This window comes from Bos mutus, chromosome 26 (assembly GCF_027580195.1).
Source record: "Bos mutus isolate GX-2022 chromosome 26, NWIPB_WYAK_1.1, whole genome shotgun sequence".
NCBI lineage: Eukaryota > Metazoa > Chordata > Mammalia > Artiodactyla > Bovidae > Bos > Bos mutus.
In genome coordinates, this window is record NC_091642.1 from 1809491 (window position 1) to 1826643 (window position 17153).

The following is a 17153-nucleotide window of genomic DNA, read 5'->3' on the forward strand; positions in this document are numbered from 1 at the left end:
GTCCTGGCAAGTGCATGTTTGGGTCGGTCCTTAAATGTCACAAAAGCAGGGTTGATCTGGAGGACACTTAGCAAGTGCTAGAGTCTTGTGAGTTAGTACTATCTATTGGAGTTCTAGTTTTTCACATGATACAGTAAGACTTGGATAGAAATTCTGTGGGATTATTGATTCTATACTAGAGTTAATCCTAGAATTGTATACTAGTATTGTTTCATTGTTTGTTTAATCGCTAAGTCATGTCCAAGTCTTTGCGACCTTGTGGACTGTAGCCTGCCAGGCTCCTCTGTCTGTGGGATTTCCCAGGCAAGAGTACTGGAGTGGGTTGCCATTTCCTTCTCCAGGGTTATATCATTGATGGCTCTGTTATCAGTGACAGAGACACCACTGGATTGTGATACACACACACACACACAAAAATGCATCTTTGTGGGAGAACTAGAGATAACCTGGTTTTATTACTTCCAGACGGGGGAGTGTTACTGGCTTTCTGGGCTTGTTCCTAGTGTAAGTGCTGTGGTCTTCTCAACGCTGGGCCTGGGCGTGAGTGTTTCTGTGTTAATTTGGTAAATTAGTTGGTCAGTAAAAAGTTGTATTCTCAAGAACAGCATGTCAGTGAACATGCATTCTGGGTGTGACGGGGGGAATAAATAAAACGCACGGATAATCTCTTGTGTGGAACATAATTTACAGCTGTGTCAAGATTTTGGTTAAAATCCATCAGTCCATTGGCATTTATTAAGGATGACTTACTATTTTCTGAGCAAATTAATCTTAGAAAGAACCCCAAACCAGACCCTGTGTACCCCAGGGGCGGCTTCACTCTTCATGTCTCGTGTGATTTATAAAGCGACATACTCATCGGGCGTCTTTCCGTGTTGGCATTTTATAAGGCTCTATAATCAAATCTGCCATCATGTGCGTTCAGTCAGACGAAGGCGGTATCCGTGGATCTATCCTGTAGAAGACTGCTGAAGTGGCTCTCAGAGCACGACGGGGCCGCACTCAACAGGCGGCTGCTGAAATAGCCTCTGTGCTGAGGGCGTTGGTCCCTCTCTTCTGGAAACCCTGATAACTGCAGGGGTGGAACTGGGGCTGTCTGTCTGGGCCGATGACCTCAGCCTGGTGGGCGCCCTCTGGGCTCTTTGGCCAGTCCCAGGCATCAGTGGCGCGTGCGGTTCTGCCAGGGCTGCCCCTGGAAGCGGTTCTTGGGGAAGCAGGACCAGCTGCTCCTAGCCCAGCTGCCCCGGCTCGCTCCTCTTGACGTAAGCAGAAGGCACTTGAGAGGGACTGCCCGTGCCCATGGGGAAACCCTTCCCAGTATTTCCCTGGGGTGCTTTCTGGAAACCAAGACGTGAAAGAGACCGAGGGCAGATAGTGTGTGTCAGGGTGGGCTTTTAACCACTGTCAGCAGCCCATGGAATGAGATCCAGTGAGACTGAAGAGTGGAGGGTCCTGACTCTCAATGGAGGTCCGTGCTTTCTGCTGGGAGACCCCTAACCCACTTGAGGCAGGTGAGGAGGAGGAGGGAGGGGGTTGGGAGGAAGGAGGGCTGGTGGGGGGAGGGCGACTGAGGGGACCGAGTGGCATTGCCAGCAAAGGTTTCAGAGCCTCAGAGGATCACCTCCCCGTGAAGACTGCTCCGTATTCAAATTGATTTTAATATGAATTTATTTGGCTGTGCTGGGTCTCCGTTGTAGCACGTAGACTCCTCTGCGGCGCCTGTGCTGTCTTTTGAATTGATGCTTTTCAACTGTGGTGTTGGAGAAGACTCCTGAGAGTCCCTTGGACTGCAAGGAGATCCAACCAGTCCATCCTAAAGGAGATCAGCCCTGGGTGTTCATTGGAAGGACTGATGCTGAAGCTGAAACTCAATACTTCAGCCACATGATGCTGAACTGGACTGGGATGTCTAGCCATGGCTCTTGGGGGCCAGAGCACAGGGCTGAGTACCTGCAGGGCACGGGCTTCGTTGCTCTACATCATGCGCCATCTAGTTCCCCGACCAGGGATCAGTCCTGTATTCCCTGCACTGGAAGTTGGATTCGTACCCGCTGGATCACCAGGGAAGTCACAGAAGTGTGTAAACTTCAATGTGTCTACAGTTGAGTGACCCTGTTTCTACTTAGAAGGTAATTCCGTTTTAGATAAATGATTTAGACTATTTTATTTGTGCCCTTGGCTTGGTAGTAAAAGCCTGATAACCTCAGGAGGCCTGTGTGGTTTAGCTGTGTGATTCTCAGCGGAGGGAAGCTTGCTCCCAGGGACTCTCACCCATGGCCAGAAGTGCTCTTTGTTTGTTGAGACCTGGTGGTTGTTGCTGGTGTAGAGACCAGGGAGTCAGCTACACATGTGACATTCTGAGATAGCCCCATGGGAAGGATAATCTGGCCCCAGATGTTAGAGGTGCCTCCATGGAGGAGGCCTAGTTCATGGTCTAGATGTCCACCTACCTGGTGGAGACCAGGATCAGTGTGTGAAGAAGCTCCCTGGAGAGTTCTGATCCAGTAACCGAAGGACCCAAAAGAAGGCTTGGTGCTGGAAAGAAGATCAGCCACGAGCACCACTGAATGATATGCCTTGGTCATGGTTTAGGATTTCAAATAAGATACCCTAGAGAACCCCTTGACCCATTCCACATTCAGTTCAAAAGCAGGTTTTCTCTTCGAGAGCATTGCTGGCACATGCAGCCAAGTTAGTCCCTGCCACTGCTCTTCTGGACGACCCCGCGCGCCCCGGGGTCTCCCACTGGCTCACGTCAGTCTGTGCGGTCGCCGTCCCCTGCCCAGCCTGGGAGTCGCCTGCTGGCAGGACATGTTGTCCCCTCCCTGCCCGCCCTGAAGCACCATCCAAGACTAAGCCTCCAGGACCTCAGTGTCGGCTCTCCACGGGATGGACACGGACTCTTCCACTTGCTCACGTGATTGCTGTAATTTCTGACGCCGTCTCTCTCATGCTTGCTCCTGAATCAGGGCTGAGGTCAGGGAAAGGCTGGGAAGAGGAGGGCTCACCTGGAGAGACCTCACTGGAGGACACTCAGACGTGGGCGGGCAGCTGGTTAAAGAGGGTCAGCAGACGGGGAGGGCTGGCTGCCCTTCTTTTCATTTCCTTCCAGCGGGTCTCAGCTAACGCGCTTCGCCTTATTCCCAACTGTTCCTGAAGCCTTGGAATTTTCAGGTTGAGAAAGGAACGTGTTCAGGGAAAAGCATGCCTTGTATCCTATATTTTAGTTTTTAAGGAGAAGGTGGAGTTTGTCAGGGGAGAACTGAAGCTGTGCCAGAGGATCCGCGGGGAGGACCTGCTTCCTGGCCCTCTCCAGGGGGGCCCTCTCCGGGGGGGCCTATGACCTGCACCCCTCGGCGGACCCCTCGATGTTACAGCGGGGTGTGAAGTGGGCACCCACCGTAGGGAGGGTAAAAGCACCTTGCCACACCAGCGTCTGCTCCTGTCTGATGAAACAGTGATCCTTTTTAAGAATGACGGCAGCTATTTTTAAGACTTCTCCCCCCATTCCGTAAGCGCTCAAGTGAAAATGGCAGCGCGTGAGTGGCCACCACGGTCTCTGGTTCAGCAAGTGACTGGTGAACACAGCCGTTAGTGTGCCATCTGCCTCGGAAGCCATTTACCACCTGTTCTTTTGCTTCCAGAGCCATTTCATGGTCTAAATTTAACATTTTGTCCTGCCACAGAACAGCTGGGAAGTGACTCTTCTTTTCTCTGTCAGGAACTTACCAGCCAGGCTGTATAACCAGGCAGCAAAGTCGCCAAGCCAGACAGTCCTCGTGGCCTCTGCGGAGCCGTCCGCCTGTCGCATCAGCAGAATCCGTGGCTGCTGAACCAGGCTGTGTAACCACAGTAACCCAGCCGTCTGGGCATGCAGCCTCTTCTCTTTCTACCCGGGAGTTGTTTCCTCCTCCACTCTAATCAAACATGTCATAATACATATTAACATTTTAGAGGTTTACAGAGGCAGAAATACCGCTGCAGCAGAATTACTCACACCCCAGAGTGCCGGAGACTCAGCTGGCTTCCGTGAGAAAGACATATGTGTTTTTAATGGGGAGAATGAGCCGCTTTTAGGAGAAAACTTGCTGGATTTACACAGACAAGAGAGGACTTTGTCTAGTTTGTTACCCACACGTGAACTCATGTTATGGATGAAGATAAAACTCGTCAAGCAGGTGTTAAGACGTTTGGGCCACATCAAGTGCAGAATTTTCTCAGTGCAGATCCAGCTGTGAACCCTTCCTATCGACAAGCCGGCCTGTTTTAGGTGATCCATCTAGAAAACTCCCCTGGGACCTACCTGGCGCCACCTTCCCTGAGGAGCTCCCGTCACTCGAGATGCACTTGCCATCCACACTGTTAGCTCCAGCTCACTCTTCCTTTGAAAAGAACTGGCAATCCGGCCTGCACACAAAAACATGTCTATGTTTATGCCAAGTATAAAGAACGCTGATACAACAGACCCCCCAGTACCTCCCTCTGAGCCCAAAAATAGCCGTTTCCATACCCCAGCATCCCTGGGAGCCGCGACCCTCCCCAGGAATAATTATCTCCTGAATAGGGGCCCGTCACTGCTGTGCTGTTTTTCAGAAGCATGTTTATGTATAAGCATTATTTCTAACAATGTGTTTCCGGGTTTAGGCGCTTTCTGAATTTCACATAAATGTAATCACAGTTCGTGCATCCTCCTGTGATTGCCTTTTTTGCTCAAAATGATGTGGCGTTTTGTTGTTGTTGTTTTTCTGTAAAGTCCCTGCCGGTGCTGGCAGCTGCAGTGCAGTCACGCTCACTGTGGTGTCGTGTTTACTGGTCTGTGTGAGTCCACACGAATTCTCTCCGCTGTGGGAGGTGTCGGGCCAGCTGCCCCCTTTCCTCTGGAAGCCTTTACCGCTCCTTCTGAGAGTCCTTCCGGGTTGGGAGGGGCGTCTTTGCACAGACCTGTAGAGCCCAGGAGTGCAGGGCCCTGCTCTCTGCCCTGTCCCAAGTGCGCTTATCCCGTCGCTGTTGTTCAGCTGCTAAGTCACGCCTGACCCCGCGACCCCATGGACTGCAGCATGCCAAGCTCCCCTGTCCTTCACTGTCTCCAGGAGTCTGCTCAGATTCACGACCACTGAATCGGTCGGTGACACTATCCAATCATCTCATCCTCTGTCGTCCCCTTCTCCTCCCGCCTTCAATCTTTCCCAGCATCAGGGCCTTTTCCAATTCGTCAGTTCTTTGCATCAGGTGGCCAAAGTATTGGAGCTTCAGCTTCAACATTAGTCCTTCCAATGAATATTTCAGGGTTGATTTCCTTCAGGATTGACTGGTTGGATCTCCTTGCAGTCCAAGGGACTCTCAAGAGTCTTCAGCACCACAGTTCAAAAGCATCAATTCTTTGGTGCTCAGCTTTCTTTATGGTCCAACTCTCACATCCATACATGACCACAGGAAAAACCACAGCCTTGACTACACAGACCTTTGTGGGCAGAGTGATGTCTCTGCTTTTTAATGTGCTGTCTACTCGTTCTCCCTAATTCATAAATTCCGCCCAACTTGCCCATTTTCTGTGCCCTGGACCCAGACTCATCCTTGGTCTTCCTTCTACCTGAAGCCTCACATCCACCCACTGGCATCATAGTCCCTCCCAACCTGCTCCCCACGTCTGACTTCCTCATCCAAACCCACACGACCTCCCAGCTGAGACTGCTGCCCCAACCCCTCTGCTTCCACACGTCTCTGTCGGACACTCTCCCCACAGGAGCCAGCGTTCAGGTCTCAAAATGTGCATGAGACCAAGCCTTCCTCTGCTCAGGACCCTGGTGACTGTCTCCCATGCAGCTCAGTACAAGCCCCAGGCTTCTCTCCGGAGTCTCTGGAGCCCCCGTTGTGACTGCAGCCTGTGCTTTTGCTACTGCTCCTCCCAATCTCTGCTTTCCTGCTGAGCCTCAGACACCTCAAGCCTGGCTGCCTCGGGGCCTTTGCACCGGCCGTTCCCCGTTCAAGGCTCTCCTCCACCGTTCAGGCTCAGCTGAGGTGCGGTCCTGCCGTCTCATCCCGAAGGACCCTCAGGAATCAACTCCTTCTTGACTCACCTGTTCACTTCCCCTGAAGCATTTCTCATTGTCTGGAATTAGCTCCATCTCTGTTTCCGGCTTCTTTCTCTCTGCTGCCCTCCACCCACTGGATGGGAGACCAGGATAACAGACAAGTGAGCCTGGAACTCAACCCCCTTTCCGAGGGCCTGCCCTTTCTTTTGTAGGCATCACCATCCGTGACTCCCGCCACTGGTCCCACCCACCTGCCACAGTTCACATTCAGCCATAGAGCCATTGAGCTGGAACATGTGGCCTGATGACCAGGGCTGTGGCCAGGCTCCTGGGGCTGCAGGGACGTTGACCAGCCCAGGCAGACAGCCCAGGCACACTCACACGCGTGATGCATGTTGTCGGATTCCTGGGGCAGGGAGGGGGCTGGGTGAGCTCTTTGGGGCTGGAGGAAGGGCATTTTTAGAAGAGAGCCCCGAAGGACTAAGAAGATTAGCTTGGTCTGCAGAAGGAAGAAGGAGCCCGATGGTTGTGGCTTTAATGGAGCGCATCCTTAAGAGGCTTGGTTGCTGCGCTAGGTCCTGTTGCCACAGTCACAGATAAGACAAGAGCCTTGTCTTGGCAAGTTTGCTGTAACAAGAGCAGCAGCCCCCTCCCGGGCTGGGCCATCTCTTCTGACCTGTGATGAGATCGCCTTGGAAACAGTATCCCGGCAAGTGGTGGAGGGTGTGGGAGGGGACGCAGTGGCTGGATGTGCACTCACTGGAGACCATGGTCCAGGAAGCCCCTGGGAGCATCTTCAGGCCCAAACAGACCCCTCTGTTGGGCCAGCAAGATGAAGGCCACGAAGAGACTGTCTGGGGGGAGGGTGGGCCTGTGCTTACCGCTGGCCCGAGTCAGGGAGGGAGCTGGCCTTCTGCCCCTGGTGCCGAAACTTCGGCAGCCCGTGGGACGGTGGTTGAACAAGCATCCTCAAGGCGCCTGGTCCTCTGGCAGCTCCAGCTGTGGAGAAGAGCTCAGGAAGGGCAAGGATGCCTCAAAGGCCAGTGTCCATACAGCCTGAGATGCTGGCTCACGTGAATAAGAAGTGAGCCTGGAGGAAAACATAGGCAAAACACTCTCTGACGTAAATCACAGCAGGATCCTCTATGACTCACCTCTAAGAGTAATGGAAATGAAAGCAAAAATAAACAAATGGAACCTAAAAAAAATGGGACCTAATTAACCTTAAAAGCTTTTGCACAACAAAGGAAACTATAAGCAAGGTGAAAAGACAGCATTCAGAATGGGAGAAAATAATAGCAAATGAAGCAACTGACAAAGAATTAATCTCAAAAATATACAAGCAGCTCATGCAGCTCAATACCAGAAAAATAAATGACCCAATCAAAAAATGGGCCAAAGAACTAAACAGACATTTCTCCAAAGAAGGCATACAGATGGCTAACAAACACATGACAAGATGCTCAATATTACTAATTATCAGATAAATGCAAATCGAAACCACAATGAGATATCATCACATGCCAGTCAGAATGGTTGCTATCAAAAAATCTACAACAATAAATGCTGGAGAGAGTGCAGAGGAAAGGGAACCCTCTTACACTGCTGGTGGGAATGCAAACTAGTACAGCCACTGTAGATCTGATAGACAGAGTACCTACTGAACTATGGATGGAGGTTCCTGACATTGTCCAGGAGACAGGGAGCAAGACCATCCCCAAGAAAAAGAATGCAAAAAAGCAAAATGGCTGTCTGAGGAGGCCTTACAAATCCTGTGAAAAAAAGAGAAGTGAAAAGCAAAGGAGAAAAGGAAAGATATACCCATTTGAATGCAGAGTTCCAAAGAATAGCAAGAGATAAGAAAGCCTTCCTCAGTGATCAATGCAAAGAAAGAGGAAAACAACAGAATGGGAAAGACTAGAGATCTCTTCAAGAAAATTAAAGATACCAGGGAAACATTTCATGCAAAGATGGGCTCAATAAAGGACAGAAATGATATGGACCTAACAGAAGCAGACAATATTAAGAAGAGGTGGCAACAATACACAGAAGAACTGTACAGAAAAGATCTTCAAGACCGAGATAATCACGATGGTGTGATCACTCACCTAGAGCCAGACATCCTTGAATGTGAAATCAAGAGGACCTTAGGAAGCATCACTATGAACAAAGCTAGTGGTGGTGATGAAATTCCAGTTGAGCTATTTCAAATCCTAAAAGATGATGCTGTGAAAGTTCTACACTCAATATGCCAGCAAATTAACTCAGCAGTGTGGCCACAGGACTGGAAAAGGTCAGTTTTCATTCCAGCCCCAAAGAAAGGCAATGCCAAAGAATGCTCAAACTACCGCACAATTGCACTCATCTCACATGCTGGTAAAGTAATGCTCAAAATTCTCCAAGCCAGGCTTCAGTAATACGTGAACCATGAACTTCCAGATGTTCAAGCTGGTTTTAGAAAAGGCAGAAGAACCAGATATCAAATTGCCAACATCCCCTGGATCATGGAAAAAGCAAAAAAGTTCCAGAAAAACATCTATTTCTGCTTTATTGACTATGCCAAAGCCTTTGACTGTGTGGATCACAACAAACTGTGGAAAATTCTGAAAGAGATGGGAATACCAGACCACCTTACCTGCCTCTTGAGAAACCTGTATGCAGGTCAGGAAGCAACAGTTAGAACTGGACATGGAACAACAGACTGTTTCCAAAGAGGAAAAGGAGTATGTCAAGGCTGTATATTGTCAATCTGCTTATTTAACTTATATGCAGAGTACATCATGAGAAATGCTGGGCTGGAGGAAGCACAAGCTGGAATCAAGATTGCTGGGAGAAATATCAATAACCTCAGATATGCAGATGACACCACCCTTATGGCAGAAAGTGAAGAAGAACTAAAAAGCCTCTTGATGAAAGTGAAAGAGGAGACTGAAAAAGTTGGCTTAAAGCTCAACATTCAGAAAACGAAGATCATGGCATCCGATCCCATCACTTCATGGGAAATAGATGGGGAAACAGTGGAAACAATGGCAGACTTTATTTTGGGGGGCTCCAAAATCACTGTAGATGGTGACTGCAGCCATGAAATTAAAAGATGCTTACTCCTTGGAAGAAAAGTTATGACCAACCTAGATGGCATATTAAAAAGCAGAGACATTACTTTGCCAACAAAGGTCTGTGTAGTTAAGGCTATGGTTTTTCCAGTAGTCGTGTATGGATATGAGAGTGGGACTATAAAGAAAGCTGAGCATCAAAGAATTGATGCTTTTGAACTGTGGTGTTGGAGAAGACTCTTGAGAGTCCCTTGGACTGCAAGGAGATCCAACCAGTCCATCCTGAAGGAAATCAACCCTGAATATTCATTGGCATGACTAATCCTGAAACTGAAGCTCCAATACTTTGGCCACCTGATGCGAAGAGCTGGCTCATTTGAAAAGACCCTGATGCTGGGAAAGATTGAGAGCAGGAGGAGAAGGGGCAACAGAAGATGAGATGGTTGGATGGCATCACTGACTCAATGGACGTAAGTTTGAGTAAACTCTGGGAGTGGTGATGGACAGGGAGGCCTGGCTGCGGTCCATGGGGTTGGACAAAGAGTCGGACACGACTGAGCGACTGAACTGAACTGAACACCACTATGGAGATTCTTTAAAAAACTGGAAATAGAACTGCCATAGGACCCCACAATCCCACTGGTGGGCATACACACCGCCGAAACCAGAATTGAAAGAGACACGTGTACTCCAGTGTTCATTGCAGCACTGTTTACAATAGCCAGGACATGGAAGCAACCTAGATGTCCATCAGCAGACGAATGGATAAGAAAATTGTGGTACATATACACAATGGATTATTACTCAGCTATTAAAAAGAATGCATTTGAATCAGTTCTAATGAGGTGGATGAAACTGGAGCCGATTATACAGAGTGAAGTAAGTCAGAAAGAAATATATGAACATAGTATATTAATACATATATATAGAATTTAGAAAAATGATAATGATGACCCTATATGCGAGACAGCAAAAGAGACACAGATGTAAAGAATAGACTTTTGGACTCTGTGGGAGAAGGCGAGGGTGGGATGATTTGAGAGAATAGCATTGAAACATGTATATTATCACATGTGAAATAGATCGCCAGCCTAGGTTCGATGCATGAGACAGGACGCTCAGGGCTGGTGCACTGGGACAACCCTGAGGGACGCGATGGGAAGGGAGGTGCGACGGGGATTCAGGGTGGGGGACACATGTACACCCGTGGCTAATTCATGTGAATGTATGGCAAAACCCACCACAGTATTGTAAAGTAATTAGCCTCCAATTAAAATAAATTAATTAAAAAAATAAAAAGTTTAATAAACTAAAAAAAAAAAAAAAGAAGTCAGCACTTAGGAACCTTTAGCTAAGGGCGGTACGGGTTGTTGAATCGTCGCATTGGTAGTTTGCAGCCTGTGGATGCTGAAGTTGAGGGCCACCCTCCTTAGCGAGCAGCGCGTGAGTGCCTCGTTTCCTTGGCAGGTCGGCTCACAGCTGAGCCGTCGGCCGCTGCGCGGAGCACAAGGGGCCGGCGTGGCTGGGAAGCGGCCCCCCCGCGGCGTAGCTCCTACCGCTGGCCTCCCATCCCCCGATAGCTCCTACCGCTGGCCTCCCATCCCCCGAGGTGCCTGGCAGCGGCTGAGCTGGACCCTGGGTTACGAGTCGCGCCTGAGCTGCGCTCGCCACCCTGGTGTCTCCCGGGTTCTTGAGATGAGATGCGCAGGGCATCTTTCCCGTGAGGGGCAGGGGGCTGGTGGGGGTGGGCCAGCAGCAGCGCGGAGCCCCGCTCTTGCCGGGTCCAGGCTCCCCAGGCACCCCACCTCGGTGCAGGCTGGGCCCACCCAGGGAAGGGCCAAAGGCCATCTTCATGAGAAGAGGGAGGGTGCTCAGAAAGGAGAGGGGCTGGATGTCAGAGCCGCCTCCTGCAGCCTCCCTGCTGGGCTCCCTCCAGCCTGTCCCACGGCCTCTGCTCTCGCTCTGTCTGCATCCCAGACCTCACTGAAAGCCGGCTGACAGCCGACCTTGTCCACGGCGCCCGCTTTGACCGCTCGGCCCACCGCAGCTGGTGCAGCCTTCACACTCCTGTCCTGTCCTTCTCTCACTCGCCGCTTAACTGACTGTGAGCCCTGCAGTTTATGGTTCGTCTCCCCAGGCTGAGCACCCACGGGGCTGTCTCTCCCTGATCGGCACTTAGACTGGCCCCAAGGGTGTTACCTGAACAGGAGGCTCGGCGGCTAGAAGACAGGTGGGAACGTCCATCGGTCAGGTGAGGCCGGACGGCTAAGATTAAATCACTCTGTAGCTTCGCCCCCTCCGTTGTCCATACAGATTGCAGAGAACACAGTCCTTTCCTGTTCTCCCCGACGTAAATACAGTCCTCCTGACCGAACAGAGGAGTGGTCCTCCTGGGTTCACTTCCTCCTGAAGCTGTTGTTCTGTCTCCTGGGCACAGCTGCTCAGCTCACGCGGGGGACGTGGGTGCTTGTGATCCCACCTCCAGCCACAGAAGGTGGCATCGGCTGCGTCCCGTTTGCTTTCTGCTGGAGACAAAGCAGCTCTTTGAACTGCTCTTAGCTGTTCAGCTGCTCCTGGAGTTCAGCATCATAGAGCATCAAAGGCAGTGGCCACGAGAAGGACCGTGCCTGGGGGCTTACCTTGAGGGGGGCTGGGAAGTCACCCCACATCACCTATCATCACGCACCCAGGTGTGGACCATGCCTGGGGGCTCACCTTGAGGGGGGCTGGGAAGTCACCCCACATCACCTATCATCACGCACCCAGGTGTGGACCATGCCTGGGGGCTCACCTTGAGGGGGGCTGGGAAGTCACCCCACATCACCTATCATCACGCACCCAGGTGTGGACCATGCCTGGGGGCTCACCTTGAGAGGGGCTGGGAAGTCACCCCACATCACCTATCATCACGCACCCAGGTGTGGACCATGCCTGGGGGCTCACCTTGAGGGGGCTGGGGTCTGGGGAAGTCACGCACCCAGGTGTGGACCATGCCTGGGGGCTCACCTTGAGGGGGGCTGGGAAGTCACCCCGCATCACCTATCACCATGCACCCAGGCGTGGGCTGGGGAGGAGCCTGGACTAGCCAGGTGCCACTGGCCCCACGGGGGTGAGGGGTTCAGGGAGGGCTGGGTGGCTGAGGTGGGGGCTGAGACCAGGGATGCCAGGGGGTGAGGGGAAGGGAAGCCCATCACTTCAGGACAGAGAAACAGTTTCTGATCATCTGGAAAAGAGCTGACAAAATGGCCCGGACCCCGCCCAGCCCCAGCCTGCCCAGCCCTGGAAAGCCTCCTGCTCTCCCCTCTGGCCAGGTCAACGGGCGGCCCTCGTGGTCAAGCGTGAGGCTAAACCACAGGCCCGGGGGTGGGGCTTGGGCGCAGGGTCCAGTCCAGGGGCTTGGGCAGGTATGAGCTGCTTTCTGCAGGCAAAGCTCTCCTCAGGGAGGAGGGCCGTGTCTGAATTAGGAGTGGCCGGACAGGACTGCCCTGCACCCGGGTTCCCAGCTGCTGGCCTGACGGCCCGTGCTGTCCTGCAAAGATCAGAAAGGGAGGAGGGGGGTGTGGCTTTTGCAGCCCCCTAGACCAGCTGCTGGTGTGTGCAGGAGGGTGGTGGAGGCTGGGGTCGGGACACCAGGGCAGATGGTGAGGACTCGCGCATCCACGTTCTGACTGGATTGGGTATGTGTTAGAGTCTATTAATTAGAAAAGACCCTGGTGCCGGGAAAGACTGAAGGCAGGAGGAGAAGGGGACAACAGAGGACGAGATGGTGGATGGCATCACCCACTCAGTGGGCATGGGTTTGAGCAAGCTCTGGGAGATGGTGATGGGCAGGGAGGCCTGGCACGCTGCAGCCCATGGGGTCTCAGAGAGTCAGACACGACTGAGCGATGGAACAGCAGCCATAGTTTACTAGTGTACACACGTGGAAGGAACACTCATGTACATCTGAGGCTTCTCAAGAAGGAACTGAAAGGGTGATGGCGACCAGAAGGATAGAGCGTGCTGCTTCTTCTGACAAGGACCCTAGTGTTTGCCTTCCCTGGAGAGGGTGGCTCTTGTCTGGGACTTGCAGATGCTGGGCTTTAAACAGCCCTGTGGAGCTGGCTCTCAGCATCCCTGACATTTAACTGCCACACGGGCCTGGAGGACGGCTTTTCCCAGCCAGCTGTCTTCGTTTTCCTGTTTTGTAGTTGGAATGTTACATTGGCGAAGGTGACAGGGATGACCCACTCAGATCTGCTCCTGGTAATGGGCTCTGCCGGGGTGAAGCATGTAGGACCATCTGGATTTCCTTTTTTTAACCTTTTATTGGGGTGTAATTGATGCACATTGTGTGGTAGTGCCAGGTGTGCAGCAAGTGAGTCGGTTATAACACACACACGTTTCCACTCTTTCAGATTCTTTTCCTACAGAGGTCAGGCCATTACAGAGGACTGAGTAGAGTTCCCTGGGCTATACAATAGGTCCTTGTTGCTTATCTGTTTATATATAGTAGTGTGTATATGTTCGGAGAAGGCAATGGCACCCCACTCCAGTACTCTTGCCTGGAAAATCCCATGGATAGAGGAGCCTGGTAGGCTGCAGTCCATGGGGTCGCACAGAGCTGGACACGACTGAAGCGACTTAGCAGCAGCAGCAGCAGCAGCAGTGTGTGTATGTTAATCTCAGTCTCCCAATTTATCCATCCCCTCTTCACCCCGGTAGCCATAAGCTTATTTTCTAAATTTGTGACTGTTTCTCTTTTGTAGATAAGTTCATTTGAAGTTATGTAAGTCCCTTTTTTTTGGAGTCCACACATAAGTGATACCATCTGATACTTGCCTTTCTCTGACTTACTCCACTCGGCATGACAATCTCTCGGTCCGTCCATGTCACTGCACGCGGCCCTATTTCTCTCTTCCTGTTTTCTTTTGCGCTCAATCCAAGTGGATCTTGCTTCTCCACTCTGCTGGATTTGCTCTTATTGGGGTCACAACCTGGACTTCCCTCAACCCAAGCGTGTGTTTCCCATCCTCCAGTTACTGGCCTTTTATGGCATTTGACCAGTTCATCTTCTTCACCTCCTGACACGTCCTTGTTCCATCTGCCTCCCTGTCACCGCGAGGCTGGTTATCCTGACTCCCTGGGTGCCACCCTGCCCGCGCCCACGCTGTGTGCCTCTGGTCACCCCCAACCCCCAAGGGCTCTGCCCTTGGTCCTCCCTTCTCAGTCCACGCTAGGTTTCTCCAACGTAGTCGTCCGAGCTGACGGCTACAACTTGCAATGAAACCACCTGCTCTTGTGGCTAAACTGCCACCTCCACAGTGTTACCCCCAATTTCTGCCTTCCACATTCCCCCGATTCCAGGCTTGTTCGTCCAGATGTCTACAGGAGGAGGGGCTGTGGGTCTCCTGGGTGGAGTGGTGGGGGAGGTAGAGGACTCGGGGCAGTGGGCATCAGGCCTCTCGGTGGGAAGAGGGTGCTGGCCTTGGAGCCAGTGTCTGCTCCCTCGCAGGGAAGACCAGGAGGGGCTGTGGCCGGGCCTCTCGGCCCCTTCCTCTGGAATAAGTCATTACCTGTCACAGGCGAGGCGGGGAGTACTGCTGAGGGGACCGAAAACCAGAGTGTCTGTATCCAGATCAGACGTGCATGCCCCGTCCACATGCGCAAGTCCTCAGGTGCATTTAAGTAACTGGCAAACCTGTGACTCTGCACACATGTGAACTTGGGGGTTCTTTGGGCCCAGGCTCCTGGGTGGTGGGTGTCAAGGGTGTTGGGAAGGGGCTTTGCACACACGTTTGGACAGAGAGTCCTGGTGATTCTGTCCCTGGAGCCTGTAACTCCGGGTGCCAGCCAGTGGCTTCCAGCCTGAGGTGCTCAGAGCAGACGAAGCTTGAACACGTCTCCTCCATGCAGATGTCCTGCCTGCGGGGCCGAAGGTGAGCCTGGACTTCTTCTCTGGACCGAGTCCCTTCCCTCTGCTCAAGTTCTGCCAGGCCCCTGGTGGCTCTGGTGCACTCCGGTGGTCCCTGGGTTCTGCACAGGCGGGCACAGGCAGCCACGTGGAGGAGCGCTCTGCAGAGAGACAACAAAGGAGGGTGAGGAGGGGGTTCACGGACCCCCAGCTTTCCCTCTGTCGCTGGGCTCCCTCTGCCCAGCTGGCCCACTCTTCCTACGGCCAGGCATAGACTGCAGCCTATAGGCTGCCCCATGCCATGTGGTCCCCACCCCACACGCCCCCACCCCCAGGCTCCAGCATCATGTCCTGGCCAGGCATGTGGTCCTCTCCCCAGTGGCCTCTGCACCTGCCTCCAGCCCGCCCACCACACCCAGCCTTCCCTGCCTCGCTCGGGATGCCCAGGCTTCTCTCCATGGTGATCCTGGCTGACACCTGCTCATCTTTGAACACTCAGCTGGCATCACCCCCAGAAAGCCTCCCTGAGTGCACGTGGGGGAACGTGTGTCCTGCTCAGGGGCTGTCCACTGTCACTGGAGTGAGCCTGCCATGTGACCCTCCCTCCTGCCCGACCCAGTCCAGCACCCAGGGGTCAACAGCACTGTGGCTGGAATGACCCTCCTGCACTGTGGTTGCAGCGCCCCCTCCCAGCAGTGATCCTGGGGCGAAGACTTCAGAGCCTGGAGGAGTGTGATGCTCGTGGGATGCTGAGGGCCAGCGCCCTCTGCCCGCACACCAGGCCCCACAGACACCCCTGCCGCTGGGCCAGCTTTCTAGTCCAGCCTTCCAGCTGTCCCCTTTCGGCCCCTGGCACACGGCTCCCTTAGCAGATGGAAGCATGGAGTGCATGTGTGCAGTGCCCACTGCATCCCTGGCACCAGTGCAGACCTCGGGCCAGCTCTGTGATAGGACGTGATGCTATTAGCCAGGCTTCATCACTCTGGCTATGAAGGGTGGCCCCACCTCTGGTGTGGACACTGGAGAACTGGGTCGCAGAGGGTCCTGGTGTTCTGGGAGGCTGGTGAGTGCTGAATTCGCGTGCCCACGGCGCCTGCCCTGGGAGAGCCGTGCCTTTGTGGGGAGAGGATGCAGACAGAGAAGCCTCCTTGGATGGAAGGGCATGCGCTTTACAAGCGGCGTTACTGCAGGTGCTTCAGAAGCCAAAGCTGATGTAGACCTCTCACGGTTTTTAAAATAAATTTATTATTTTAAACCTATTAGCCAACTATGATGTTGGCTCTTATTTCCAAAAAGAATTAATCATAGACAAACTCAAAGAATCCCAAAGAGGTTAAGCAGGCAGCACCGCCTAACGGATTAAATGCTGTTCATTGATGTTGCTCCCACAGCCTACTTTCACTTGCCTCTGTAATTACGTCTCACCGACACTTCTCCCAGCGTGCGTTGGTCACGGCGCCCTGCTCCGCATGCCGATGGCAGAAGCACCAGGGAGGCCCCTTCGAGAAAGCGGGAGGTCCTGCCACTCTTTCATCAGGGCAGATCCATCCCCGGGGGTTTCTGATTTCTCTGATGGGGCAGGTGGGGCTGAAATCAGGCTCAGTTCCGGGGCCGGCCTGGGCGGTGGATGCCGCCAACGTGTCCCCGCCTCTGGGGCTGGAGCCTGACTTTCTCCAGGTGCCTCTGCAGCAGCCCTGAGCGGGGTCTTTTTACACTGGGTCCCCTGCAGGACCTGCCCTTCCCGTAACTACCGCAGCTCCCCTTGTCCCCAGCCTGCTGCTCCAAGGCCAGGTGTCCTGGGCAGGAAGACAGCACAGCTCAGCTGTACTCCTGAGAATGGAGATGCTCTATGTCTTTCCTGGCTCCCCCGCCTGCCAGGAGAGCAGCGCTGGCATTCTAGGAGCAGCTGAGCAGGAAGGGGACCAGGGCCCTTTAGTCTATGGTGCTGCTGAGGTCACACAGATAACTCTGTCCAGAGGGAAAGCACATTCAGGTGAGCTGCTGGAAGCCCTCCTCAACTGGTCATCTTGACCAGAGCCCACCGAGGCCGTCCCACCAAACTGGGACACCGCGACTCTGAGTCCTGGCGGGACGGGCAGGGGCAGTGTCCTGAGTGAGCTGGCTGCTGGCTGCTCTCCAGCCAAACGTTAATTTCAGCTGTAGTGCCTGTCCCCG

The 17153-nt window shown here is 53.0% G+C and overlaps 1 protein-coding gene across 1 annotated transcript in view; it reads left to right on the plus strand.

Moving 5' to 3' along the window:
• TCERG1L (transcription elongation regulator 1 like) overlaps window positions 1-17153 on the plus strand; it is a 198560-nt gene that overhangs the window by 43147 nt on the left and 138260 nt on the right. The gene's annotated exons all lie outside the window — the stretch shown is intronic.